This window comes from Pseudophryne corroboree, chromosome 5 (assembly GCF_028390025.1).
Source record: "Pseudophryne corroboree isolate aPseCor3 chromosome 5, aPseCor3.hap2, whole genome shotgun sequence".
In the NCBI taxonomy this organism is placed as follows: domain Eukaryota; kingdom Metazoa; phylum Chordata; class Amphibia; order Anura; family Myobatrachidae; genus Pseudophryne; species Pseudophryne corroboree.
In genome coordinates this window covers 628,023,675-628,051,471 of record NC_086448.1, presented here as the reverse complement: position 1 = coordinate 628,051,471, position 27,797 = coordinate 628,023,675, and the positions used below count along the sequence as shown (strand labels likewise).

The 27,797-nt window shown below is 45.1% G+C and overlaps 1 long non-coding RNA gene across 1 annotated transcript in view; it reads left to right on the top strand.

Annotated features, from left to right (window-relative positions):
* The first annotated feature begins 288 nt into the window (after window positions 1–288).
* Window positions 289–27,797, top strand: part of LOC134929278 (uncharacterized) — a 41,945-nt gene continuing 14,436 nt past the window's right edge. The window contains exons 1-2 of the long non-coding RNA XR_010178438.1: window positions 289–411; window positions 504–725. This is a non-coding gene — a long non-coding RNA (uncharacterized LOC134929278). The remainder of the gene's footprint in view (window positions 412–503; window positions 726–27,797) is intronic.

Genomic DNA, 27,797 nt, shown 5'->3' with positions numbered 1-27,797 from the left:
ATGCTCAGCAGCACCAGCTGCAAAATTATCCTAATACTGCAGTCAATGGGGTGTCTGTTGCTACCCCTGTCACTGCCCAGGAACGAGTATATGAACTGCATGGTTCCAGTGGTGACCATTGGGACGCTTAGCAGTGTGCATCTCGGTCGCATGCATTTAAATAAAACATCAGATGTTTTACTTGCGTCTACCTCTTAATCAGGCCCATTGTTAATTATAAAGCTTTCGTTGTTTAAGCACAATCAAAATAAACTCTAAAAATAATAAGTAATTGTTATTAAGTATTTCAGATACTGAGGACTCACCAATCATGAGTTCAGCAAACAGCAGAAAAAAAGCACAAAAAGCATCGCAGCAAAATGAGATGTCAAAGTTCATCACAGATGCCAGAGGAAATTGTTATGTATTTTGGTAAATCTTTTAAAAACATTTCTATGAATAAGTTAGGCAGCAGAGAAGATTTGCAACTTGTAGCAAATCATGGTTTCAAAACCTTCTTTCAGGTGCTCCGCTGGCGAACCTGACCGATAACCCCCTTAGTTTTTGGAAGGAGTATGAAAGAACATTCCCCCGCTCTATCCAAAGTGGCGAGGAAATACTTGTTAACCATGGCCACTTTGGCTCCATAAGAGTGGCTTTTCTCCAAGGCTGAATAAATCAAAGCAAGACACGGAACAGATTAAAGGGGAAGATGCTGTCCAAGTTATTCTTTTTACAGAATGCAGGTGATAGACTTTGGGGGTATAAAAACTAATTGTGCATTCATTTTGATGTTACCACTTGCATACTAAATGGCCTTATAGTTTAGTTTTTCTTCCCCTCCACTGCTGTCACAATATTGAGATCCCTCCTCTGAACCCACTTACCTTACCACTTCACTTTCAATTCTTCCCAGTTGTTAATTGCACTTTGTTTAATAATTGCACTTTGTTTATTACGTTTCTATACTTTTTCAGGTTATTAATGATGTTATGTAAAAACAAAGGGAAAATGTTTTCTAAATTAAGTTGAAAGCATTTAATGTTTCTTCATGTTTTCTTTTATCAAGGACTACTGTAAAAAGTATAACTTACATAGGGGGTCATTCCGACCCGTTTGCAAGCTGCGGTTCATCGAAGCGGTGCGAACGGGTTGGAACTGCGCATGCGCTGCGGCCACATTGCGCAGGCATACGAAGAAAGCGTTCGCAGCGGCGACCGCAAGAAGATTGACAGGAGGAAGGCGTTCCGGGGTGTACATTTTACGAACAAAGGCGTGTCCAGGCGTTTGGAGGGCGGATGTCTGACGTCAGTTCCGGGACCTTTATCGCTGGATCCATCGCACAGGGTAAGTAACTGCAGGGATAGTCTTGTTTTACACAAAACTTTTTTAGCATAGCAGGGATGCACAAGCAATTGCAGCCCTGCTATGCTAAAATACACTCCCCCATAGGCGGCATCTAGTTGATCGCACAAGCCGCAAAAAGTTGCTACTTGCGATCAACTCGGAATGACCCCCATAGAGTTGAAAAACACGTTGATAAATATAAAATATTAAGTATAAAACTGGATCTTACTAGGAACAGACAACATCAAGGTACAAAGGAAACAGTAGAATATTTACACAAACAGGTTAGTGAAATTTACAAACAGCGGCACTCACTGAATGGGAAGGCTGGACAGTGACACTCATACCAGATCAAACTTGTAGACAGTGAGAGTAAAGTTTCATAATGAGATAAAATCACTTTTAATTTAATGTTATTATTCTGCATACTGTTGAAATGTCCTTCCTTTATCTGGTTTGGCCAGTGTGTGAAACAACAAGTCACAGGATGCCATGTTAGTAGTGACGGCTGCTGCCCCTGGGTTGTAGGACTTGCAAAGTGTGCAGGGTGGAGCTGTCCAGGACATATGAACATACATGTGAAGTTGTGTGTTACATATGTCCTGGCTTCCTTCCCCGGGAATCAGCAGCCACCGCAGGATGGAACACACTGTGGACCTTCGTCAGCTTCAGTTGCAGTTTTGCTAAAAAATAAAAAAACCTGCAACTTTTAATAACACTCACATGCTGGGGGGCCGCCCAATGTGATCGCAATGCAGGTACAGGAAATACCGGTAGCTCCATTACATATTCAACCAGGCGGCGTATGCAGGCGCACCAGCGGCATCTTTCCCGTCACAGCGACCGCATGTGCTGTCATGCTGCTGACCTGAAAATGGCCCGGACCTGCACGCATTTTCGTCACCACGCCCCGCAATGCTGCGGCGCCGCCCCACAAACTGCAGGCAGAGGCGTTTGCATCTCTGTGATGCAATCGCATCTCCCGCGCCGCCCATACGAAGAACGCAGTAGCGATCGATGCTGAATAAGGCCCTGTGTCACTGCTCAGCCTGTTAATTGTCACTTAGCCCACCCTTGGACTCCCATTGGCTGGTTTTATAGGAGTCCGAGGGGCGGGCTAAATGACAATTGACAGTCTGAGCAGTGACACAGTTTGTTCCATGCTGGGGCGGCTGCTGATTCCCGGTCCTCTGCCGTCCATCAACATCATGCCCTCACCGGGAACAAATGTTATTGCGCTGACCACCAGGCAACCAGCAACATATATTTCTCATACATCCTAGAGGATGCTGGGGTCCACTTCAGTACCATGGGGTATAGAAGGTTCCGCAGGAGCCATGGGCACTTTAAGACTTTTCTAGAGTGTGAACTGGCTCCTCCCTCTATGCCCCTCCTCCAGACAACAGTTTAGAAAATGTGCCCAGGCAGACTGGTCGCACTCCAGTGGAGCTCTACTGAGTTTCACTGAAAAGACTTTATGTTAGGTTTTTTATTTTCAGGGAGACTGCTGGCAACAGTCTCCCTGCTTCGTGGGACTTAGGGGGAAGAAGTAGGAACCAACTTCCTAAATAGTTTCATGGCTCTGCTTCTTGCTGACAGGACACCATTAGCTCCTGAAAGGTACTGAACACTAGCTGCGGCTATGCGCTCACTCCCACAGCACGCCGTCACCCCCTAACAGAGCCAGAAGACGCGTGAGTAATATTACCGGAGATCTGCAAGAGGGATCTCCAGTCATCGTGATGACTCAAGGTACCGTGCAGCGAGCGGGAACGCTGCGCGGACATGCTACCCATACACAGCGCACAGTAGGGTGCAGGGCGCAGGGGGGGCACCCTGGGCAGCATGAAAACCTACTCTTACACTGGCAAAAGTAGCATATTATGCCGTGACACAATCCTACACCCCCACCAATATAAATATTTTAGTGAGAAATTCTGAGGGGAAACGCGCCATTACAGGGGGCGGGGCTTCTTCCTCAGTCAGCCAGCACACTACTCAGCGCCATTTTCTCCACACAGGCTGCAGGGGAAGAAACGCTGGTCCTCCTCCACTTCTGAACCAAGTATCAGAGTGTAAATAAGGGGGGGCACTGTATTTTGTGCTGTATTTTATAATTTGACATTATAAAAGCGCTACAGGTCTCTGTGGACATTTTATATTACACAGGGATTTTATATTGGCGCTGAGTTGTGAGCTGGCAAATCCTTTCTGTGTCCTTCTGACAGATTTTACTGTGGGTCTGTCCCCTATAAGCCCTGGAGTGTCTGTGGTGTGTTTGTGCACGTGTGGTGACATGTCTGTTGTAGGGAGCTCTACCCCTGAGGGAGCCATTTTAGGGACACAGAGTTGTAATGTGGTGGCGCTGCCGGCACACCACGAGCCTGAATGGGTGAAAGAATTACGTGATAGTGTGAATCATATCAGTAAGAGATTGGATAAGTCTGAGTCTCATGCAGAAACCTGGAGAAAATCCGTGGAAGATGTGATTTTTAATAGTTTTGCTTTTTCATCCACAGGGGACCCCTCTGGGTCACATAAAAGGTTATTTGCACAAGTAGTACAAACTGATACCGACACGGACTCTGATTCCTGTGTTGACACTAGTGATTCCAGGGGAATAGATCCAAAATTATCGAAAAACATTCAGTACATGATTGTTGCTATAAAGGAGGTCTTAGAAGTTACAGAACCCCCTCCTTTACCTCAGGAGAAGGCTTACTTTTATAAAGAAAAGAAAATTAATGTAACTTTTCCTCCATCTCATGAGCTGAACACTCTCTTTGAGGGAGTCTGGGTAAACCCTGAAAAGAAATTTCAGATTCCCAAAAGAATTCAGGTAGCTTATCCTTTCCTGGCAGAGGACAGGAAAAGGTGGGAGTCCCCAGAGCTGGATTAAGGCTTCGGGGGGCCTGGGGTACTTAAGACAGGGGGGCCCTAAGATTTTAAATTAAAATCATAGCGTCTTCAATCACTACAAAGAAAATTACAATTAGGTTGTAAATTTGACAGAATCTTTCAGACTAATCCATCTTAAATGGAATATTATTATTTAATATTTTACACAAAAACAATAATATACAATATTTTTTAATCAAGGTTTTTTTTAATACAGTTTTGAAATTAACAATACAAACGTTGCAGACTATTTAACTGCTGCTAAACAATACCCAGTATAAATAAAAAGTGCAAATAAATAAAATATGTCCAAAGACTGTGCAAAATCCTAACAGATGAAATGAGTGACCTGACATTGTATTTTATTTCACACTTGCAGGCAATAACATTGGGCTGCATTTTAACAGAAATACAGCAACCATAGGATAACATTATATCAAAACTTATGTTTTCTTGCTTTAACACGGGCAAAGTTTTCAATAATGGTTTCAAAGCAGATTCCTCGCATCAGTTCACTTTCAATACTTAGAAGAGTTAATGCCTTTAGGCACTCATCCCGCATTGTCGATCTCAGTTTATTTTTTATAAGTGATAATTTGCTAAATGAACGCTCTCCTGAGCAGTTTGTGACCATTAAACAAAGGTAGATTCTCAGAGAGACAGCTACATAAGGAAAAACATCCTCGATCTTTTGTTCATACAACAACTGTGCTTGAGATGAAGGTGTGTGACTGCTCCTTCCTTTGGCAAACTGTACAAACTGAACCATTTCTTGAGGATACACTTCTTTGTCTAGATCTAGTGGATAATGTTCAGCAAGTTTCGTAGCCTCTGCCACTATTTCTCCATCCATCATTTTGGAAGAGCTTAGCACAACCTTGAAACGATCATATACTGTATAACAGATTAGGCAACAATTCTATCATTCAGTGCCATTTTGAGGCAATAAAGTATGTGCAATTATGTCTCCACACGAAATTTTTCTCTTGCAGAAAATGTGATTTCTTCTGACTCCACACTATCCACATTCCTTTTTTTCTTTCTTGCACGAGTTACTCTATAGTCTGATATACCACTTGCTGCTTGTGCCTCCTTCTCCAAGTTATTAAAACTTCCACGCAGTGAATCTAAAAAGTGACCTAGAGATTCTAGTAAATCTACAGCAACCTTGAGGTCAATAGTCATGGATTGCAGTGCTTTGCTTGTTGTATTAAATCTGGACAGTATGGTGTTCCAGAGGTGACAGAGGAATGCAGTTTCCAGCAAATCCATAGCCTGAGACAAGGTGTCCGCTTCGTGTCTTGTAGCTGCACTTTGTTGTTCATCTTCGAAAATTTCATCAAAGGCATCTTGAATGTTTTTGTATCCTTTGGCTAAGGCAGCAGTTGCATCTGCACGAGCAGACCATCTTGTTTCTGATATATTCTTCACTGTGAGTCCTTGCTTTCCCAGATGATTCATTAAAACAGACCAACGGTGGTTGGAAGCAGAAAAGAATTGGTAAACACTTGAGAGAAAACCAAAGAAGTTTACAGCTTCCACACAGCAATCAACAGCATTTGATACAACAAGGTTTAAGGAATGTGCTGTACATGGCACAAACACAGCCAGAGGATTAGATTCCTTCACCCTTGCTTGCATTCCATAATATTTTCCAGCCATGTTGCTTGCATTGTCATAAGTCTGTCCACGGCAATCCATGATATCAATGTTTTCAGACTTCAAATATTCTAGCAAGTCTTCTGTGAGGTCTGCTGCCTTATGACTATGAATCCTTAGAAATGTGAGAAAATGCTCAACTGGTATGCCATTCAATACATAATGTACAGTAACACTGAGCTGATCAGCATGGGTTACATCTGGTGTTGAATCAACCGACACTGAGAAATACTTAGAAAGTGAAATCTCTTTCACAATATGGTTTGTAACCTGCTTTGCTATAAGTTCGATAAACTCTTCAACAATTGTTGATGAAAGATAGCCTGTCCTGCCGCGTCCACTGTTTCCAAAGTCTTGGATATGGATATGTTTTGCTAGAAAAGGATCAAATTGTGCTATCAATTCCATGATTCCAAGAAAGTTACCATTATACTTTGAACCAACTGTCTCATCACTCCCGCGAAAAGCTAAACCTCTCTCTGCTAAAAGTTTCACAACTGCTACAACTCTGCGTAGTACTTCACACCAGTATTGTTTTCTTTCCACGAACTGTTGTTCCATATAACTGTCAATATGACCTGATTTTTCACCAAGTTCACGGGCTTGCAAAATGCAGTTCCGGTGCGCATCACTTTCTTCATGGATTTTTATCCTCTCTTGTGCCTTTTTCCAGTGAGAGAATCCATCAGCAAGTGAGAACTTGTCTTTTTTACTTCCCATCAGTGTACAATAAGTACAATAAATGGAACCCTTTGAATCACTATATGACATCCATTTTCTGTGATGGACTACACCATTAGGCCAGCATCCATAAAACATGGAGTTTTTAAAGAAACAATGATATCCTCTTGGTCTGGCCTGAGAAGGTTTGTAGTAGCGTGATGACTTGTGATATTTGTCAGACTCACATTTGTTTTGGCAGTTCTCTAATCCTTGTTTTAGCCAATAATCAACTGTTGCAGAGCTGATTGGAAACCACTTTGCAGGATCTGTTGATTGGTGTTCACTTAGTGTACCTTTACTTGTTGAAGGCCCACCATGTTCTGTCAATTGCTGATTTTCATTATCACTGCCTTCAAAAGGACTTGGTCCAATTTCTTCACTTTCTTCATCAACAGATTTTGAAAATGTTGACTCTGTTTCTTTCTGATTATGTGGTGCACTTGTGTCTGCTGAATGTCAGCTGTGACCGCTTTCAGGAACAGTGTCTTCACATTCGTCATCAAAAGATTTTGCAATATTTGACTCTACGCTTCAAATTATGTTGGTCAGTTATTTCTGTTGAATGACTGATTGGCATTTGTGATGTGCTTGGACTGGAAGTAGACGTATTTGGTTGAAAGAAATAATTTAACTTGGGCATCTTTGCCAAGACTGCATCTGCACTTTGCTTCTTCTCTTTTGCCTGTTTGCGCTTTTTGAGCTCCTGAAGCTAAAAGTCTTTTTGGCATTTTGAAGGACTGAAAAAAAGATATATAGATAAACAGATATAGCTAGACATATATATATAGCAGGGCAGGTTAATACTATTTTAGCTATGAATTTCTGCTAATAAAGATATCTGTGTATTACAACACTGTGTGCTGCTCTTGTGTCTGACAGGCTCTAATGTCTTATATCTAGATTTTCCCTGCACCAACTTAATGGATTTAGATACAGTAAAAGCATGGGGTTAGCTATAGTGGTTTCAAGAGGTGCAATTGCTATTGGGTCCAGAGGCTTAGGGAGTCCTGAACCAGGTTATATAGTTGCATACCAAATTCCCAGATTTGCCTACTAAGCAATTGGGTCCGAGCCACTGTCCAGCCTAAATAGATGAGTGTGTAGTGAATGTTATAAAGGGGCACTATACTATAATGTGGCATAATATGAACTGGGGACACTGTATGTTATAATATGAATTGGGGGTACTGTGTGGTATAATGTGTACTGGCAGCTCTACAATAAGACATAATATGAACTAAGGAACTACTATGGTTCATAAAACAAACTATAGGGTATAAAATTAACTGAGTCACTACTATGCAATTATAGGTCATAAAATTGCCAACTGCTGAGGAGAGGTGTCTCTCTACAGCATTGGAACAGGGGCCCTTTCAAAATGTTGCTATGGGGTGAACCACCTTTTCGGCGTGTCTAGCACTATTTTACATTCTATCGGTAAAATCACATGGCGTAATCTAATTTCTCCCTAGTTCCTAATAATACAAGTAGATATAATACACCCCAGAGAAATAAAATGAAACATAATGATGAGACCACTGGACAGTACAGACTGTCCGCTATGGCATAACCCTTAGTCCTAGCTGCCGCTGCACCCTATCGCTGCTTACACTTCCCCAACCTATCCTTGACCTAGTGGCGGAACTAGAGAGTGGTGGGCCTTGGTGTAAAATTCACATTACACCACACAGTATGAGTCAAAATGAACATTTCACCACATGATATGAGACGAAATTCACATTACGCCACATGGTATAAGCTAAAATTCACATTACATCACATGGCATAAGCCAAAATTCACATTATGTAACATGGTATGAGCCAAAATTTACATTACGCCAGACAGTATGAGATAAAATTCACATTATGCCACACTGTATGAGCCAAAATTTACATTCTGCCACACAGCAAGAGATAATCACATTACGTCACACGGTATGAGCTGAAATTTACATTACGCCACGCGGTATGAGCCAAAATTTCTATTACGCCTCACAGTATGAGTAAACATTTACATTGTGCCACACACCAAGAGATAAAATTCACATTACGCCACACTGTATGAGCCATAATTCACATTACACCACACTGTATGAGCCGCAATTCACATTACACCACACTGTATGAGCCGCAATTCACATTACACCACACTGTATGAGCCACAATTCACATTACTCCACACTGTATGAGCCACAACTCACATAACACCACACTGTATGAGCCACAATTCACTTTACGCCACACAGTAGGAGACAAAATTTACATTACACCACGCTTTATGAGATAAAATTCACATTACGCCACACGGTATGAGCCAAAATTTACGTTACGTCACACGGTATGAGGCAAAATTCACATTACGCCACGTGCGAATGAGCAGCTGCGGCCTGGCCTGAAGAGACCCCATAGTACCCCCCAAACACATTATATAATACACAGTTCCCCCAAACACATTATGTGACACATGGTGCCCCTCCAAATACATTATATAACACACATTATACATTACTTGTGGGTGCAGTCCTGTTCACATGTGGGTTCCGGTAGCAGGTGCTGCTGACAAATGTACCCTCTACTGCCCCTGCAGCGGCATGTCTGTCACCGGGCCTGCTGACCGGGCATAGAGGGTGAGTGTAGACAGGAAAGGGTCGGGTGGATGACGGGGGTATCCGTTCACATGGTCGACCATGTTATGGTCGACAGTCATTAGGTCGACCACTATTGGACGACATTGACATGGTCGACATGGACACATGGTCGACACATGAAAATGGTCGACACATGAAAAGGTCGACGTGAGTTTTTTTACTTTTTTTCTTTTGGGGAACTTTTTCATACTTTACGATCCACGTGGACTACGATTGGAACGGTAATTTGTGCCGAGCGAAGCGAAGGCACCATGCCCGAAGCATGGCGAGCGAAGCGAGCCATGCGAGGGGACGCGGTGCACTAATTGGGGTTCCCAGTCACTTTACGCAAAAAACGACACCAAAAAAAGTAAAAAAACTCATGTCGACCTTTTCATGTGTCGACCATTTTCATGTGTCGACCATGTGTCCATGTCGACCATGTCAATGTCGTCCAATAGTGGTCGACCTAATGACTGTCGACCATAACATGGTCGACCATTCATACCGGAACCGATGACGGGCGCGGGTGTAGAGAGCGGGTGTGGGCGGACGTAGCGAGCGGCCGTAGAGAGCGGAAGGTCTCTGTGCGTGGGAAGTCTGTGCAGGCGGACGGCCGTAGAGAGCGGGCTGTCAGTGCCGGCAGGCGTAAAGCGTGGGCGGGCGTACAGTGCAGTCACAGTCAGGAATAGAACTGCACACTCGGCAATGAGTCAGCTACAGGCGTTTGCTGGACATTAGGGGGTGCCTGTGTGCACCAGGCACCCCCCGTGCGCATGCCTATGATAAATATGTCTATACATACATATATATATGCACATGCCTATATATATATACACACACATATGTGTATATATATATATATATATATATATATATACACATATGTATATATACACACATATATATGTATATATAGATATTTATTAAAACCCAGTAGACAATGTAATAAATAGAGCCATACGTTTTTGTACAGGTAGAATGGGAGAGCTGCCAGAGAATGGGTGCCTGCTGCTCCCTGGTAGCGTCTAGATTCTCCCTCCGCGCTGTCCTCCTTCCCTGCAGCCTGCACGCCCAGCCAATCACTGAGCCGCAGGCTGCTTCTCCTCACATTATTGGACAGCTGAGCCGTCGCTCAGCTGTCCTTCCATTAGTGGCACTGACTACATACGTGCGCAGGCCGCGGCCGCTCGGCGCCAGCCTTGAGTGGAGCGGGAGCCTCCCCCTCCCCCCCCCCCCCCCCCCCCCGTTTTAGACAGTGCCCTGTCACGATTAACAAAAAAGGTGATTCTCCCTGCACCTGGGATGGCTTCCCTAAAGGAACCGGCAGACCACAAGTTAGAGACTACGTTAAAATCTATTTATGTGGCCAATGGGACACTACTCAGACCTACCATTGCCTGTGCGTGGGTGAGTAGTGCTATTGAAAAGTGGTCAGAAAACTTGTCATCAGATATTGACACAATAGATAGAGACGAGATTCTCCTAACGTTGGGTCATATCAAAGACGCTTCTGTGTATATGCTAGAAGCCATGAAAGATATTGGGCTCTTGGGATCAAAAGCCGCTACCATGGCAATCTCAGCACGGAGGGCGTTGTGGATTCGCCAATGGAATGCTGACGCAGATTCCAAAAGGAATATGGAGGCTCTCCCGTATAAAGGTGAGGCCTTGTTTGGAGATGGGCTGGATGCTTTAGTTTCTGCGGCTACCGCAGGTAAGTCGACATTCTTGCCTTATGCTCCTACGCCTGCGAAAAAGACACATCACTCTCAGATGCAGTCCTTTCGGCCCAATAAATACAAAAATAAATTTCTTTGCGGGTAGCGGAAGGGGAAAAGGAAAAAAGACTGCAGCGTCTCCAGGATCACAGGAGCATAAATCAACCCCTGCTTCTGCCAAATCTTCAGCATGACGCTGGGGCTCCCTTGTGGGAGTCCGCTCAGGTGGGGGCACGTCTGAAACTTTTCAGTCAGTTCTGGGTTCAATCTGGCCTGGACCCGTGGATCTTACAAATTGTGTCCCACGGGTACAAACTGGAGTTTCAAGACGTTCCCCCATGCCGATTTTTCAAATCGGCCTTACCAGCTTCTCTTCCAGACAGGGAAGTAGTAGCAGCCGCAATACAAAAATTATGTCAGGATCAAGTCATTGTCCTGGTTCCCTTGTCACAACAAGAAGAAGGGTTTTATTCAAGCCTCTTTGTAGTTCCGAAGCCGGACGGCTCGGTCAGACCAATTCTAAACCTGAAATCTCTGAATCTCTACCTGCAAAGGTTCGAGTTCCAGATGGAGTCTCTGAGGGCAGTGATTTCCAGTCTGGAGGAAGGGGAGTTCATGGTGTCAGTGGACATAAAGGATGCCTACCAACATGTTCCCATCTATTCTCCTCATCAAGTTTATCTGAGATTCGCGATACAGGAGTGTCATTACCAATTTCAGACGTTGCCGTTTGGACTCTCCACGGCACCGAGGGTGTTCACCAAGGTGATGGCGGAGATGATGGTCCTCCTTCGCCAGAAAGGAGTCAATATAATTCCTTACTTGGACGATCTCCTGATAAAAGCGAGGTTCAGGGAAAAGTTGGTGCAGAACATTGCACTCTCCCTGACAGTACTTCAACAACACGGTTGGATCATAAAATTTCCAAAGTCACAGTTGGAACCGACGACAAAATTATCCTTTCTCGGGATGATACTGGACACAGAAGTACAGAGGGTATTTCTTCCAGTGGAAAAATCCAGAGAATGGTCAAACAAATTCTGAAACCAACAAGAGTGTCGATTCATCAATGCATTCGGTTGTTGGGAAAGATGACAGCGGCCTACAAAGCCATACAGTTTGGCCGGTTCCATGCCATAGTATTCCAGTGGGTCCTGTTGGACAAGTGGTCCGGTTCCCACCTACACATGCATCGGAGGATAATCCTGTCATCCAAAGCCAGAATTTCGCTCCTGTGGTGGCTACACAGCTCTCACCTACTAGAGGGATGCAGGTTCGGGATTCAGGACTGGGTCCTAGTAATCACGGATGCAAGTCTCCAAGGCTGGGGTGCGGTCACGCAGGGAGAAAGCTTCCAAGGAAGATGGTCAAGTCAAGAAACCTGTCTTCACATAAACGTTCTGGAGTTATGAGCCATTTACAACGGCCTTCTACAAGCGGGGCATCTTATTCAAGATCAACCCTTACAGATCCAGTTGGACAATGTAACAGCAGTTGCGTACATAAACCGTCAGGGCGGAACGAAAAGCAAAGCGGCGATGGCAGAGGTGACAAAGATCCTCCTCTGGGCAGAAAGACATGCAAGTGCTCTGTCGGCAATTTTCATTCCGGGAGTGGACAACTGGGAAGCAGACTTCCTCAGCAGACATGATCTCCATCCAGGAGAATGGGGCCTCCACCAAGAAGTCTTCGCAGAGGTGACAGGTCTTTGGGGAGTTCCTCAAGTAGACATGATGGCATCTCGTCTCAACAAGAAGCTTCAGAGATATTGTTCCAGGTCGAGAGACCCTCAAGCAATAGCAGTGGATGCACTGGTGACCCAGTGGGCGTTTCGGTCGGTGTACAGTATGTCTTCCTCCACTTCCACTAATACCAAAGGTGCTCAAGATCGTGAGAAGAACAAGGGTTCGAGCGATCCTCATTGTCCCAGACTGGTCAAGGTGAGCTTGGTATCCAGATCTTCAGGAGTTGCTAATAGAAGATCCTCGGCCTCTTCCTCTTCGCGAGGAAATGCTGCAGCAGGGGCCGTGCGTGTATCAAGACTTACCGCGGCTACGTTTAACGGCATGGCTGTTGAGCGCCGGATCCTAGCCCGAAAGGGTATTCCAAAAGAAGTCATTCCCACTCTGATTCAGGCCAGGAAAGGAGTAACGTCTAAACATTACCACCGTATTTGGAGAAAATATGTGTCTTGGTGGGAATCCAAGAAGGCTCCTACGGAAGAGTTTCAGTTGGGACGTTTTCTCCATTTTCTGCAGGCATGTGTGGATGCGGGCCTAAGATTGGATTCAATCAAGGTCCAGATTTCGGCCTTGTCCGTTTTCTTTCAGAAACAGTTGGCCTGGCACCATGGGATCTTAACGTGGTGTTGCAGTTCCTTCAATCGGATTGGTTTGAACCTCTACAGGAGATAGAGTTGAAGTTTCTCACTTGGAAAGTGGTCATGCTGTTGGCCTTGGCATCCGCAAGGAGAGTGTCTGAGTTAGGGGCCTTGTCTCACAAGAGTCCTTACTTGATCTTCCATGAAGATAGGGCTGAGTTAAGAACTCGTCAGCAATTTCTTCCGAAGGTGGTGTCTTCTTTCCATATAAACCAACCTATTGTGGTGCCAGTGGCTACTGACACCTTCGCTGCGTCAAAGTCTCTGCATGTGGTCAGAGCTTTGAAAATTTATATCGCAAGAACAGCTCGGATACGGAGAACAGATGCTCTGTTTGTCCTGTATGCTCTCAACAAGATTGGGTGTCCTGCTTCTAAGCAGACCATTGCGCGCTGGATCAGAGGTACGATTCGGCACGCTCATTCCATGGCAGGATTGCCGATACAGAATTCGGTGAATGCCCATTCTACTAGAAAGGTGGGCTCATCCTGGGCGGCTGCCCGGGGGGTCTCGGCGCTACAACTTTGCCGAGCAGCTACTTGGTCAGGGGCAAACACGTTTGCTAAGTTTTACAAGTTTGACACCTTGGCCGATGAGGACCTCAAGTTTGGTCAATCGGTGCTGCAGGGTCATCCGCACTCTCTCGCCCGTACTGGAGCTTTGGTATAACCCCATGGTATTGAAGTGGACCCCAGCATCCTCTAGGACGTATGAGAAAACAGGATTTTAATACCTACTGGTAAATCCTTTTCTCCTAGTCCATAGAGGATGCTGGGCACCCAGCCCAGTGCATACTTTACCTGCAGTTGTTATTTTGTTAAAAATGTTTTCAGCACGGTTGCTGTAATGCCCGTTGGCATGTGTTTTGTTGAAAGCCATGTGTGCGGCATGGTTGAAGTGTGAGCTGGTATGAATCTCACCGTTAACTTAAAAGTAAATCCTTTCTATGAATTGGCCGTCTCCCTGGGCACAGTTCCTATACTGAGGTCTGGAGGAGGGGCATAGAGGGAGGAGCCAGTTCACACTCTAGAAAAGTCTTAAAGTGCCCATGGCTCCTGCGGAACCGTCTATACCCCATGGTACTGAAGTGGACCCCAGCATCCTCTACGGACTAGGAGAAAACTGATTTACCGGTAGGTATTAAAATCCTGTTATTTATGTTATCCTTAGCAACTTAGTTGTTGGGATATAAAGTTAGATATTTTATTTTGGCTTAAGGGTGCCGCAAAGAAAATGGTGACACACTAAAGGTGCAATGAAGGTAAAAGTTTGGGAGCCACTGGCCTATACATATCACTGATCTGGGTGGTTAATGCAGTAATGTCTGGAGCAGATATATTATTATCTAATACTAGTGGTAGGGTACTGTTTATGATTGTTTGTGGTATGCACTGGCGTATCTATAATTCTTTTGAATACTTTCCTCTCCCATGCCGACATCAGCAGTGCTGTTAAATCCCCATGAAAATGGGGCAGTGGCCATTTTCATGGTGTTCTGCGCATGCACAGTAGAGAAATCACTGGGAAAATGGCGTCCGTGCCATTTTCCCAGAGAACTGCGCATGCACAGTCGAGTCTGAGCCCTATAGTGCTCAGACTCTCCAGCGCTGCCAGCAGGGAGAAGGGAGCACCAATGCAGGAGGCTGCACACGGGCTTCCTCCTCTCTTAAAGCGCCCCTGGTGGGATGCTATGGTTGGTACGTGATCCCAGTAAGTTTATTCCAATTTACACAATATAGGGATAGGGACTGGTAGAGAAACCCTGGAGAAGCCCATATAAACACAGAGAGAACACACAAACTCCATACAGCTATAATGGGTATTCTACCCATAGGAGATGGCAAAGCCAAACATGCAGGCAGCCACCCACATTTTCTTTCTACAAAGCTGCATTCTCATAATAAAACCTAATTAGTGGGTGGATAGAAAAACCTTTTAATTAACTACAGTTTCTGCATAATTTAATGTATCCCGGCTTTATAACAATAGCCAAATGCAGGAGATTTCACAGAAAGCTTTTCGGTGCCTAGTCCCAAAGGTTACCACCATCCTTAGATGGTGTAAGTCGCTTTATGCCTGAGGCATTTTTACCTCCATCCGGCACTGAGGAGTTTCACTGTGGAGAAGTCTTTCAAAAACATTAAAGACTCCTCAATGTTTTGTTAAGTATTTTACATGGACAGCGCTATATATATATATATATATATATATATATATTTCTCTAACGTCCTAGAGGATGCTGGGGACTCCGTAAGGACCATGGGGATAGACGGGCTCCGCAGGAGACATGGGCACTTTAAGAAAGACTTTGACTCTGGGTGTGCACTGGCTCCTCCCTCTATGCCCTGTCAAAGTCAGAAAAATATCACGATGCACACTGCCATATTTGCACCTCATACAGGTCCGCGCTGCGCATGCGTGCGCTCTCCCGTGCGTGCGCATACTCGCTGTTGCGGGCACCCGCGGGCGCGCGGTATGTGCATTTACGGTAGAGTTCATGTGTTCGTAGCGTGCGACTCAATCGTTACATATTTCCACTATATAATGTATTTTGTAGATCATGGTCCCTTTGATAGATTCTGAAAGTTTGGTTAATGTAGCATGTTCATGGACAGAGAAATCCCTCTTTGTTTGATACGAAGGGTCAGACAGGAGTAATACTGTGGTGTTTAGTATCCATCGGAAGAGTATTTAATTAGCAATATTCCGGTGTTGGTTTGAAGCGGATTAATCGCTCGTGCGAATAGTTATGGACATAAGAAGTTTATGTCCATTTACTATTATTTGCACTTACTTATCCATGCGGCGGGAAACCTAGTTTCCCACCCACCTGAGCAGTTGGAAATCGTCACAGCCCACCTGTATGAATCAACCTATGACCTTTTGTTATAATGCGAGGAGGAATTCCTGTGTCCAATGAACAATGAGATTGTAGGGACCATTGAATTGTATTGTGTGTGGGGCATAAATAGACAAGCCGATCACATCCAGCTCACTCTTCAACGGTTCTCATTGCTGAAAATCGGGAGCTGGATGTCCAGAGGCGCATGCGATCGTTCCCCTTGTGCGTAAGTTTTCTCCGCAATCATATTGTCTTTCTTGTTATTATGGGCCATATCTCTCTCTCTCTCTCTTCTCTTTCTCTCGTATTCTCTTAAACGTAATAGTATTGTATTGTATTTCATGTGTAGTTACCTGGTTAGTTAGTCTATGTTATATTGTAGTGTGTGACTTGTATTGTATTATTCTTTTTGCAAGTATAACATTCATATAAGGCGTTAGACCCTAAGCACGGTATCTGTGTATTTCTTATAGTGTTAAGTATTCACAGAGCGTCGGTGACGCTCAAACAGCTTTTACGTTAATAAGGTTACACTGTGTTGCATCTACACCCTATCTCTACACTAAGGTTTTACAGCATATTACATTGTTTATGGTTTAGATTTAAAGGTTTAACATTGTGAGCGTCTGCGCCGCTCGTGATCTCCTCGTGGTCTCGAGCGTCCGCTACGCTGATAGCGTAGCATTAAGGTAGTCGCTCACCTATAGTGTGTCCGATACCAACAGCGTATTCTCGCGAGCGTTTGTATCGCTCGAGCGGCCCGCTCCCGATACAGCGTCCGCTACGCTATAGCGAACCATTATGTTAGTCGGCAGCCAATAGCGTGCCTGCCTGTGATCTCTTGGCCGTGAGCGAACGTGACGCTTGAGCGTCTCGACCTCGGCTAAGCGATCGCTACGCAACGTGCGTACCCTTACGGTACTCCATACGTCAATAGCGTACAGTGTTCTTAGGCCTCTTAAAGGGTTTTAAATAAGATAAATATTTAGCTTTATCACGTTTGCCATCAATGTAGCTGGTAAATCATTAAACTTTCTTGTAGATACAGGGGCGGCCAAATCAGTGATAAATTCGACAGTGGGCATGAGAACCACTGGTAAGACAATTCCAGCCATGGGAGTAACGGGAGTAGTCCAGCACTACCCTGTTAGCAAACCAGCCGAGATTACAGTAGGGCCTTTACATACCAAGCATTCCTTTTTGCTGGCTGCATCGGCACCGACTAATCTCCTGGGAAGAGACTTATTGTGTAAAATGGGGTGCGTCATCTATTGTACTCCTGAAGGTGTATTCTTGGACATACCTGAGAATCACGCTCAGGAAGTGCAAGACATGTTAGACTCCCCATCAAAATTAATGTCACATACCATTATGACAAATAGGACTCCATCCCAAGTAGAAGAAATGACATCCCAGATACCAGAGTCACTTTGGACTAAAGACGGACAAGACACTGGATTGATGGCAAACGTAGCTCCAGTAGTTGTACAAGTAAAAGATGGTAGGATAGCTCCAAAAATCCCACAGTACCCTCTGAAGCCAGAGGTGGAGTTAGGAGTTTATCCCGTAATAGAGCGCTTGCTACAACAGGGCATTCTGGTAAGAACGTCCAGCACTGCCAATAGTCCCATCTTCCCTGTGAAAAAGAGTGGGGGGAGGGGTTACCGGCTAGTGCAGGATCTAAGGGGGATTAACAAAATAGTTGAGAGTCAGTTCCCCGTAGTGCCAAATCCAGCTGTCATCCTTATGCAAATCCCTCCCACTGCGAAATTTTTCACTGTTATTGACCTCTGCTCCGCTTTCTTTTCGGTACCTCTGCACCCTGACAGCCAATATTTGTTTGCATTCACATACAGAGGAGTCCAATACACATGGACTCGATTACCACAAGGTTTCATAGACAGTCCAAGTATATTTTCCCAGGCTTTGCATGATTGTTTACAGTCTTTCCAACCAGAGAGTGGATCAGTATTAATACAGTACGTGGATGATCTACTACTGTGTTCTGATTCATTGGAAGCATCCCTGAAGGATACGAAACAGCTCCTGTTTCATCTTTCAGACACAGGACACAAGGTTTCCAAAGACAAGTTGCAATTATGCCAAACTAGGGTAAAATATTTGGGACACTGTCTAACACAAGGACTGAGACACCTGACCGCTGATAGAATTCAAGCAATTAGAGACATGACTCTGCCACAAACCCAGCAACAGATCAGAACATTTTTAGGAATGTGTGGGTATTGCCGTAACTGGATCCCAGGGTTTTCCATTCTAGCATTACCTTTGCAGGAGATGGTCTCCTCAAACAAACCTGATCGGATTTCGCATACAGACGAGTCCGAGATGGCATTTGAGAGACTTAAACAGTGCCTAACGCAGGCACCAGCATTAGGTATGCCAGACTATGGGAAACCCTTTGAGCTGTACGGAACAGAAAGTGCTGGTTGCGCGGCAGGCGTCTTAACCCAAAAGCACGGTGATGCCAGCAGGCCAGTAGCATACTACAGCGCTCAGCTAGACACGGTAGCGCGATCCCTCCCCACATGCTTGCGAAGCGTTGCTGCGATAGCATTGCTAGTAACGAAAAGCGAAGATGTAGTGCTAGGTCACAACCTCACAATTCATACACCACATGCAGTGTCAGCCTTGCTAAATTCTGCCCAAACCAGGCACGTCTCATCAGCGCGGTTTACAAGATGGGAATTGGCACTAATGGCCCCCGTAAACATCACCATAAGGAGATGCAGTGCATTAAATCCTGCAACATATCTCCCAGGTGTGCCTGGACAGGCACAAAGGGTGGAGGATGAGAGTGGTGGGGAAGGAGAATTTAATACAAAGGAGGACACACATGATTGTATGGAATATTTGACCCAAAATTTTACCGCAAGGCCTGACATCAGTGACAACCCACTGGAAGATGTAGACCTAACTTTCTACACGGACGGTAGTTGTCACAGACAGTCAGACTCGGGAGACTTGTGTACTGGATACGCAGTCGTAGATGACCAAGGCACCATAGAAGCGGAACCGCTAGGCCCACCTCACTCAGCCCAGGTTGCTGAACTGGTCGCCCTAACCAGAGCATGTGAATTGGCTAAGGGCAAATCAGCCAATATCTACACCGATTCTAGATACGCATTCGGGGTAGTCCATGATTTCGGAGCCCTATGGCGCCTCAGAAATTTCATGACGGCAGCTGGTACACCGGTAGCGCATGCAGCTCACATCAAAAGGCTTCTAACAGCGATACAGGAACCCGACAGAGTGGCTGTTATCAAGTGTAAAGCACACACATATAGCCAAGACCCAGTATCACTTGGTAACAGCCGAGCAGACGAAGCAGCTAAGTTAGCAGCTGGTACCCCCAGACAGACAGACACCACACAACTGATGGTATTTAATACCATCAACACACAGAAGCTGTGTGAGATGCAAAATTTGTGTTCCACACAGGAAAAGGCAGTCTGGAAGGCAAAAGGATATGGCCAGGAGTCCTCAGGACTCTGGACGGATGGACAAGGTAAACCGGTGGCCCCCAGAGCATGTCTTCCATGTTTAGCTGAGGCAGCTCATGGGCTGACTCATCTGGGCAAGGAAGGGATGTGCAAGTTGGTAAGAGCATATTGGTGCGCCCCAGGATTTTCATCTCATGCAAGTAAGAGAGCAATGTCATGCCTTACATGCTTGAGAAAGAATATCGGAAAGGCAATACCAACAGAACCATCTCATATCCCACCTACAGGCGGTCCTTTTCAGGTAATACAGATTGACTTTATTCAATTACCCCCTTGTCGAAATTTGAAATATGTACTTGTTTGTATAGATGTATTCTCAAATTGGGTCGAAGCATTTCCTGCGGCCACAAATACCGCTATGTTTACTGCTAAGAAAATTGTGCAGGAATTTGTATGTAGATATGGTATCCCTAGAATAATTGAAAGTGACAGGGGTACCCATTTTACAGGTGATGTCTTTCAAGGAATGTGTAAGTTGATGGGAATTGATAGCAAGCTGCACACTCCATACCGTCCACAGGCGAGTGCGAAGGTGGAAAGAGTGAACAGCACTATTAAAAATAAACTGAGCAAAGTTATGGCAGAAACAGGATTGACATGGCCAGAAGCTCTACCCATTGTACTGTACAGCATCAGAACCACTCCCAGGTCCCCTCTTAATCTGTCTCCCTTTGAAATCTTGTTTGGTCGACAACCGCATGTTATGATTAACCCTCAGGATGATTTGAAGTGTAACAATGAAGTAACTGTAAAGTACTTGATTAACATGAGTAAACAGCTAAGGAATCAAAATGATAATTTGAAGTTGGTGATTCCTGATTTACCAGATAGTAATTGTCATGACATTGAACCTGGGGATTATGTAATGATACGGAATTTTCTACGCTCAGGTTGCCTTATTGACAGATGGGAAGGACCATACCAAGTCTTATTGACTAGCACTACAGCATTGAAAGTTGCAGAGAGAGAGACTTGGGTTCATTCGTCCCATTGTAAGAAGGTTGCTGATCCAGAGAGGTCCCGTGATAAGGAACAGACGGTAGAGGAAGTTGTATCACTGGAGTGTCTGTTCCAGGAGGACTGAGGCGGCACCTGAGCATTGAGAATCACAAGATCAAAAGCAGTTGTCGATTCCCTGTTCCCTTTTATTGTTTTTCTCCACTTCCCATCCCCCCTCCCTCAAATTATTTTTCCCCCTTCTCATTCTTCTTCGTTTCCTCCTATAAGATGGACTTGCCCCAAGAGACTGTGATCCGGATTTTCCTGTTGACCATGATGTTGACCAGAGCAGTCTGTTCCGGCGAGAGTACCATGGAGGTCGAGAGAGGTTCTGGAATGGGTTCTGATGACAGAGATGGAGGCGTAGTTTTCCGAGAACAACATAATCAACAAGCAAAGGCGAGTATCAGAAAACGATCCGATAGCATTGACCATAGAAGGAATTGTGAAGGATTGTTAGCTGAAGAAAACTGTATCTGTAGGCTCTGTGACAATGTAGTTGAGGATGGGTGCATCAAGAAATGCCAATCCAGTTTTAATATCCACATGGACCGGCATCCCTTGAGTGACTATCACTCCTTAGTGGGTAGTGTGCTAAATCAAACAGATTGTTGGGTATGCTCTCAAGTACCTCAAGGTCATAGCAAATCAGGACTAGTACCATTTCCTTTAACGATAGGGGAGGTACTTGAGCTAAGTGGTGGGAGGCCGGTGGACAGGAGGTTTAATATCTCCAGTCCTCCTAGTTTGAAGCTCCACCAATATCATGTGGATAGATCCCTCATATGTTTTAACATTTCCAATCCCCGAAAGCCGGGAAATTGGGAAGTGTCATGGAGTAACCAAACCATGACCTTTTCATATAGAGCAGATAGAATGCCGACAGATACAGAGCTTATACGCCACATAGCCAGTAGAGGAAAATCTTTCCGATATAGGTATACCCTAGGAAATAGGATTACGAGAGTTGGAGAGGTATCACCAGGATACTGTGCACATATCGTACAAGCTGATACGTGTACTAGACAGATGGGAGAATTAGGGTTAGGAGATTTCACATGGAAGATGTGTAATATGGTTATGTCCTACTCCGTCGCATATGTTCTCCCCGATGATGCATATTTCATATGCGGGAGGAAGGCGTATAAGTGGCTTGCCCCAAACTCTGAAGGATTGTGTTATTTTGGAAAAGTACTGCCTGAAGTAATGACTGTATCACATGCCAAAATGAAAGATATACACCGTGTTGCCCAAGCTCCTTATACTCATACCCATTACGAGCACGTAGTTAAACGGCACCTGATAGAAAGAACAGAGCATCCGGCCTCTGACATGATCCATGAATCCACCGGGATTCAGTTTCTAATCGCGTTAGATATCACTCGCACCGCTAGAGGAGTGTTGAATTATAAATACATATCTGCGCTCGCAAATTTGTTAGACAATATCACAGAAATGTATGATGACACGTTTAGGTATACTGGAAGAGAACTTCAAGCTTATAAAACAGAACTGGTTCAGCATAGAATGATTCTCAATTATCTCACGGCAGTGACAGGTGGATATTGTGTCACACTGGCAACGCAGTACGGCGTGAAATGTTGCACATATATTACAAATAGTACCGAGGACCCGGTCGAGGTCATAGACCAAAAGATGGACGATATTCTCCAACTGAAGTGGGAATTTCGCAGGAGACACAATCTCACTCTTGCTGCTGTAGGTAATGAGCTGACTGGTTGGGTGTCATGGTTGAACCCGCGAAATTGGTTCTCTGGTTTAGGAGAATGGGCTCAAGGAGTCATAATGGATGTTGGGAAGTTTCTCCTATGTATCTTAGGTGTTATCATAACGATTGGCTTGATATTTAGATGCGGTCAGGCTTTAACGAAGTGTAAACGAAGTACCAGGGTGATGAGTTTAAGGAGTGAGGAAATTGTAATTCCAATGGATTTGATTTATGACCCAAATGTAGAAACAATGATGTGATGAAAATGCGATTTCTACGGTCCGTTTCTTTCACCTGTTTTTCCGTTTTCTCCAAGGTAAAAAGACCCACTTGGACGAGGAATTTGATGATCCTGTATACAGACAACTGATGGATTAAAGAAGAAGTTTTGACAACCTTATACACAGATATTTGATGAACTTTGCCATAGACCCCCAGTTTCCCTAGAAATTTTAAAAAAGCTTTTTGCCCACACGCCTTTTGGCAAAAGCACAAAGAAGACTGCATTCAACAGGCACCGAACAAGACTTCAACCGACAAATGTTCATTTACCTGACATAGAATACCACTGCATTTACCGTAATTATGTCTTTTCTTCATCTCTACAACCTTCAGGTAATTACACACATAGTCGATAGGGAATACAGGCACAGATATCAGCAATCACATATTCCCCCATTCATGTATCATCAACTAAAATGTGCTCCCCATTTTGTTACAACCACAGCCGAAAAGAGCTCGGTAAAGTTTGACAGCCCATCCACAGACCCGTACCACGGGATAAGAAGGAATTCAAATGTATACTTCGCAATGCCTCGAAGCTTGATTTAAAACACGTACGGCACGATGATACATGACCCCCAAACACGGATTCATACACACATGCTTCTGCTATCTCACTAGGTCATACCCTTTTCCTACCTTCTCCTCTCCTCCCCTACCCAACCATGTAAATGTATTAACCCCTGACATATATTTTTCTCTTATTGAAACGTTTTAGGAAGTGGCAGTTATTGTTGACTGCCAAAGGGTGGACTGTCAAAGTCAGAAAAATATCACGATGCACACTGCCATATTTGCACCTCATACAGGTCCGCGCTGCGCATGCGTGCGCTCTCCCGTGCGTGCGCATACTCGCTGTTGCGGGCACCCGCGGGCGCGCGGTATGTGCATTTACGGTAGAGTTCATGTGTTCGTAGCGTGCGACTCAATCGTTACATATTTCCACTATATAATGTATTTTGTAGATCATGGTCCCTTTGATAGATTCTGAAAGTTTGGTTAATGTAGCATGTTCATGGACAGAGAAATCCCTCTTTGTTTGATACGAAGGGTCAGACAGGAGTAATACTGTGGTGTTTAGTATCCATCGGAAGAGTATTTAATTAGCAATATTCCGGTGTTGGTTTGAAGCGGATTAATCGCTCGTGCGAATAGTTATGGACATAAGAAGTTTATGTCCATTTACTATTATTTGCACTTACTTATCCATGCGGTGGGAAACCTAGTTTCCCACCCACCTGAGCAGTTGGAAATCGTCACAGCCCACCTGTATGAATCAACCTATGACCTTTTGTTATAATGCGAGGAGGAATTCCTGTGTCCAATGAACAATGAGATTGTAGGGACCATTGAATTGTATTGTGTGTGGGGCATAAATAGACAAGCCGATCACATCCAGCTCACTCTTCAACGGTTCTCATTGCTGAAAATCGGGAGCTGGATGTCCAGAGGCGCATGCGATCGTTCCCCTTGTGCGTAAGTTTTCTCCGCAATCATATTGTCTTTCTTGTTATTATGGGCCATATCTCTCTCTCTCTCTCTTCTCTTTCTCTCGTATTCTCTTAAACGTAATAGTATTGTATTGTATTTCATGTGTAGTTACCTGGTTAGTTAGTCTATGTTATATTGTAGTGTGTGACTTGTATTGTATTATTCTTTTTGCAAGTATAACATTCATATAAGGCGTTAGACCCTAAGCACGGTATCTGTGTATTTCTTATAGTGTTAAGTATTCACAGAGCGTCGGTGACGCTCAAACAGCTTTTAAGTTAATAAGGTTACACTGTGTTGCATCTACACCCTATCTCTACACTAAGGTTTTACAGCATATTACATTGTTTATGGTTTAGATTTAAAGGTTTAACATTGTGAGCGTCTGCGCCGCTCGTGATCTCCTCGTGGTCTCGAGCGTCCGCTACGCTGATAGCGTAGCATTAAGGTAGTCGCTCACCTATAGTGTGTCCGATACCAACAGCGTATTCTCGCGAGCGTTTGTATCGCTCGAGCGGCCCGCTCCCGATACAGCGTCCGCTACGCTATAGCGAACCATTATGTTAGTCGGCAGCCAATAGCGTGCCTGCCTGTGATCTCTTGGCCGTGAGCGAACGTGACGCTTGAGCGTCTCGACCTCGGCTAAGCGATCGCTACGCAACGTGCGTACCCTTACGGTACTCCATACGTCAATAGCGTACAGTGTTCTTAGGCCTCTTAAAGGGTTTTAAATAAGATAAATATTTAGCTTTATCAGCCCCTCCTCCAGACCTCAGTTTGATACTGTGCCCAGAGGAGATGGGTGCACTGCAGGGAGCTCTCCTGAGTTTCCTGTAAAGAAAGTATTTTAGTTAGGATTTTTTTTATTTTCAGGGAGCCTGCTGGCAACAGACTCCCTGCATCGAGGGACTGAGGAGAGAGAAACAGCCCTACTTCTCTGAGTTTCAAGGTCCTGTTTCTTAGGCTACTGGACACCATTAGCTCCAGAGGCTCCTCGCCGTCCGTCCCAGAGCCGCGCCGCCGTCCTCCTCGCAGAGCTGGAAGATAGAAGCCGGGTGAGTATGAGAAGAAAAGAAGACTTCAGAGGCGGCAGAAGACATCTGATCTTCACAGAGGTAACGCACAGCGGTGAAGCTGTGCGCCATTGCTCCCATTCACCTCACACACATTAGTCACTGTAAGCGTGCAGTGCGCAGGGGGGGCGCCCTGGGCAGCAATATAAACCTCTCTAATGGCAAAAGTACCTATATACATGTACAGCTGGGCACTGTACATGTATATAAAGAGCCCCCGCCATGTTTTGAAGTATTTTGAGCGGGACAGAAGCCCGCCGACGAGGGTGCAGGGCTTCTCCCTCAGCACTCACCAGCGCCATTTTCTCCACAGCACAGCACTGAGAGGAAGCTCCCCGGACTCTCCCCTGCTTAATGACGGTGACAGTGGGTTTTTCAAGAGGGGGGGGGGGGGCACATAATTGGCGTATGTAAAGTTATAACAGCGTTAAACATTCTGTGTTTTTTCCTGGGTCACATAGCGCTGGGGTGTGTGCTGGCATACTCTCTCTGTCTCTCCAAAGGGCCTGGTGGGGAACCTGTCTTCAGAAAAGAGCTTCCCTGTGTGTGTGGGGTGTGTCGGTACGCATGTGTCGACATGTATGAGGTTGAAGGCTCACCTAAGGAGGAGGGGGAGTGTATGAATGTAAGGTCCCTGTCGGCAGCGCCGACACCAGACTGGATGGATATGTGGAATGTCTTAAGTGCAAATGTGAATTTATTACACAAAAGATTAGACAAAGCTGAGGCTAGGGAACAGTCTGGAAGTCAAACCATGCCTGTCCCAATGTCGCCGGGACCTTCGGGGTCTCAGAAGCGCACACTATCCCAAATAGTTGACACAGATACCGACACGGATTCAGACTCCAGTGTCGACTACGATGATGCAAAATTACAGCCAAGAGTGGCTGAGGGTATTCGATATATGATCATTGCAATAAAAGAGGTTTTGCATATCACAGAGGAACCCCCTTTCCCTGACACGAGGGTATACATGTATAAAGGTAAAAAGCCTGAGGTCACCTTTCCATCCTCACATGAGCTGAACGAATTATGTGAAAAGGCTTGGGAAACCCCAGACAAGAGACTGCAGCTTCCCAGAAGGATTCTTATGGCGTATCCTTTCCCGCAAAAGGATAGAATACGATGGGAATCCTCTCCTAAGGTGGACAAGGCATTGACACGCTTATCAAAAAAGATAGCGTTGCCATCCCAAGATACGGCTACTCTTAAGGATTCTGCTGATCGCAAGCAGGAGGTTACCATGAAGTCCATTTATGCACATTCTGGTACATTACTTAGACCGGCAATGGCGTCGGCCTGGGTTTGTAGTGCTGTCGCAGCATGGACAGATTCCTCATCAGCGGGGATTGAGACCTTAGATAAGGATACCATCTTAATGACCCTAGGGCATATAAAAGATGCTGTGTTGTATATGAGGGCTGCTCAAAGAGACATTTGTTTACTAAGTTCTAGAATAAACGCTATGTCTGTTTCTGCTAGGCGAGTCTTATGGACCCGACAGTGGACGGGTGATGCCGACTCTAAGAGGCATATGGAGTTTTTGCCTTACAAGGGTGAGGAGTTATTTGGAGAAGGCCTCTCGGACCTCGTCTCCACAGCTACGGCAGGTAAATCGAATTTTTTGCCTTATGTTCCCTCACAGCCTAAGAAAGCGCCTCATTATCAAATGCAGTCCTTTCGTTCGAATAAAAGCAAGAAAGTACGTGGGTCGTCTTTTCTTGCCAGAGGTAAGGGCAGAGGAAAAAAGCTGCACACAGCTAGTTCCCAGGAACAGAAGTCCTCCCCGGCCTCTGCAAAGTCCACCGCATGATGCTGGGGCTCACCTGAGGGAGTCCACTCCAGTTGGAGAAATTGTTTCTCAGGGATACAAGCTGGAATTCGAAGAGGTCCCCCCTCGCCGGTTTTTCAAATCGGCTCTGCCGGCTTCTCCCTCGGAGAGAGAGTTAGTGTTAAATGCAATTCAAAAATTGTATCTTCAACAAGTGGTAGTCAAAGTTCCCCTACCGCAACAAGGGAGGGGATATTACTCAACTCTGTTTGTGGTCCCGAAACCGGATGGTTCGGTCAGACCCATTTTAAATTTAAAATCCCTGAACCTATACTTGAAAAGGTTCAAGTTCAAGATGGAATCGCTCAGAGCGGTCATCGTCAGCCTGGAAGGGGTGGATTTTATGGTTTCCCTAGACATAAAGGATGCGTACCTTCATGTTCCAATATTTCCACCTCATCAGGCGTTCCTGAGATTTGCTGTACAGGATTGTCATTACCAATTTCAGACGTTGCCGTTTGGGCTTTCCACGGCCCCGAGGATTTTCACCAAGGTATTGGCGGAAATGATGGTGATCCTGCGCAAGCGAGGTGTCACAATTATCCCATACTTGGACGATCTCCTCATAAAGGCGAGATCTCGAGAGAAGTTACTGGACAGCGTGTCACTGTCATTGAAGGTGTTACAGCAACACGGCTGGATTCTCAATATCCCGAAGTCGCAGCTGGTTCCTACGACGCGTCTGACCTTCTTGG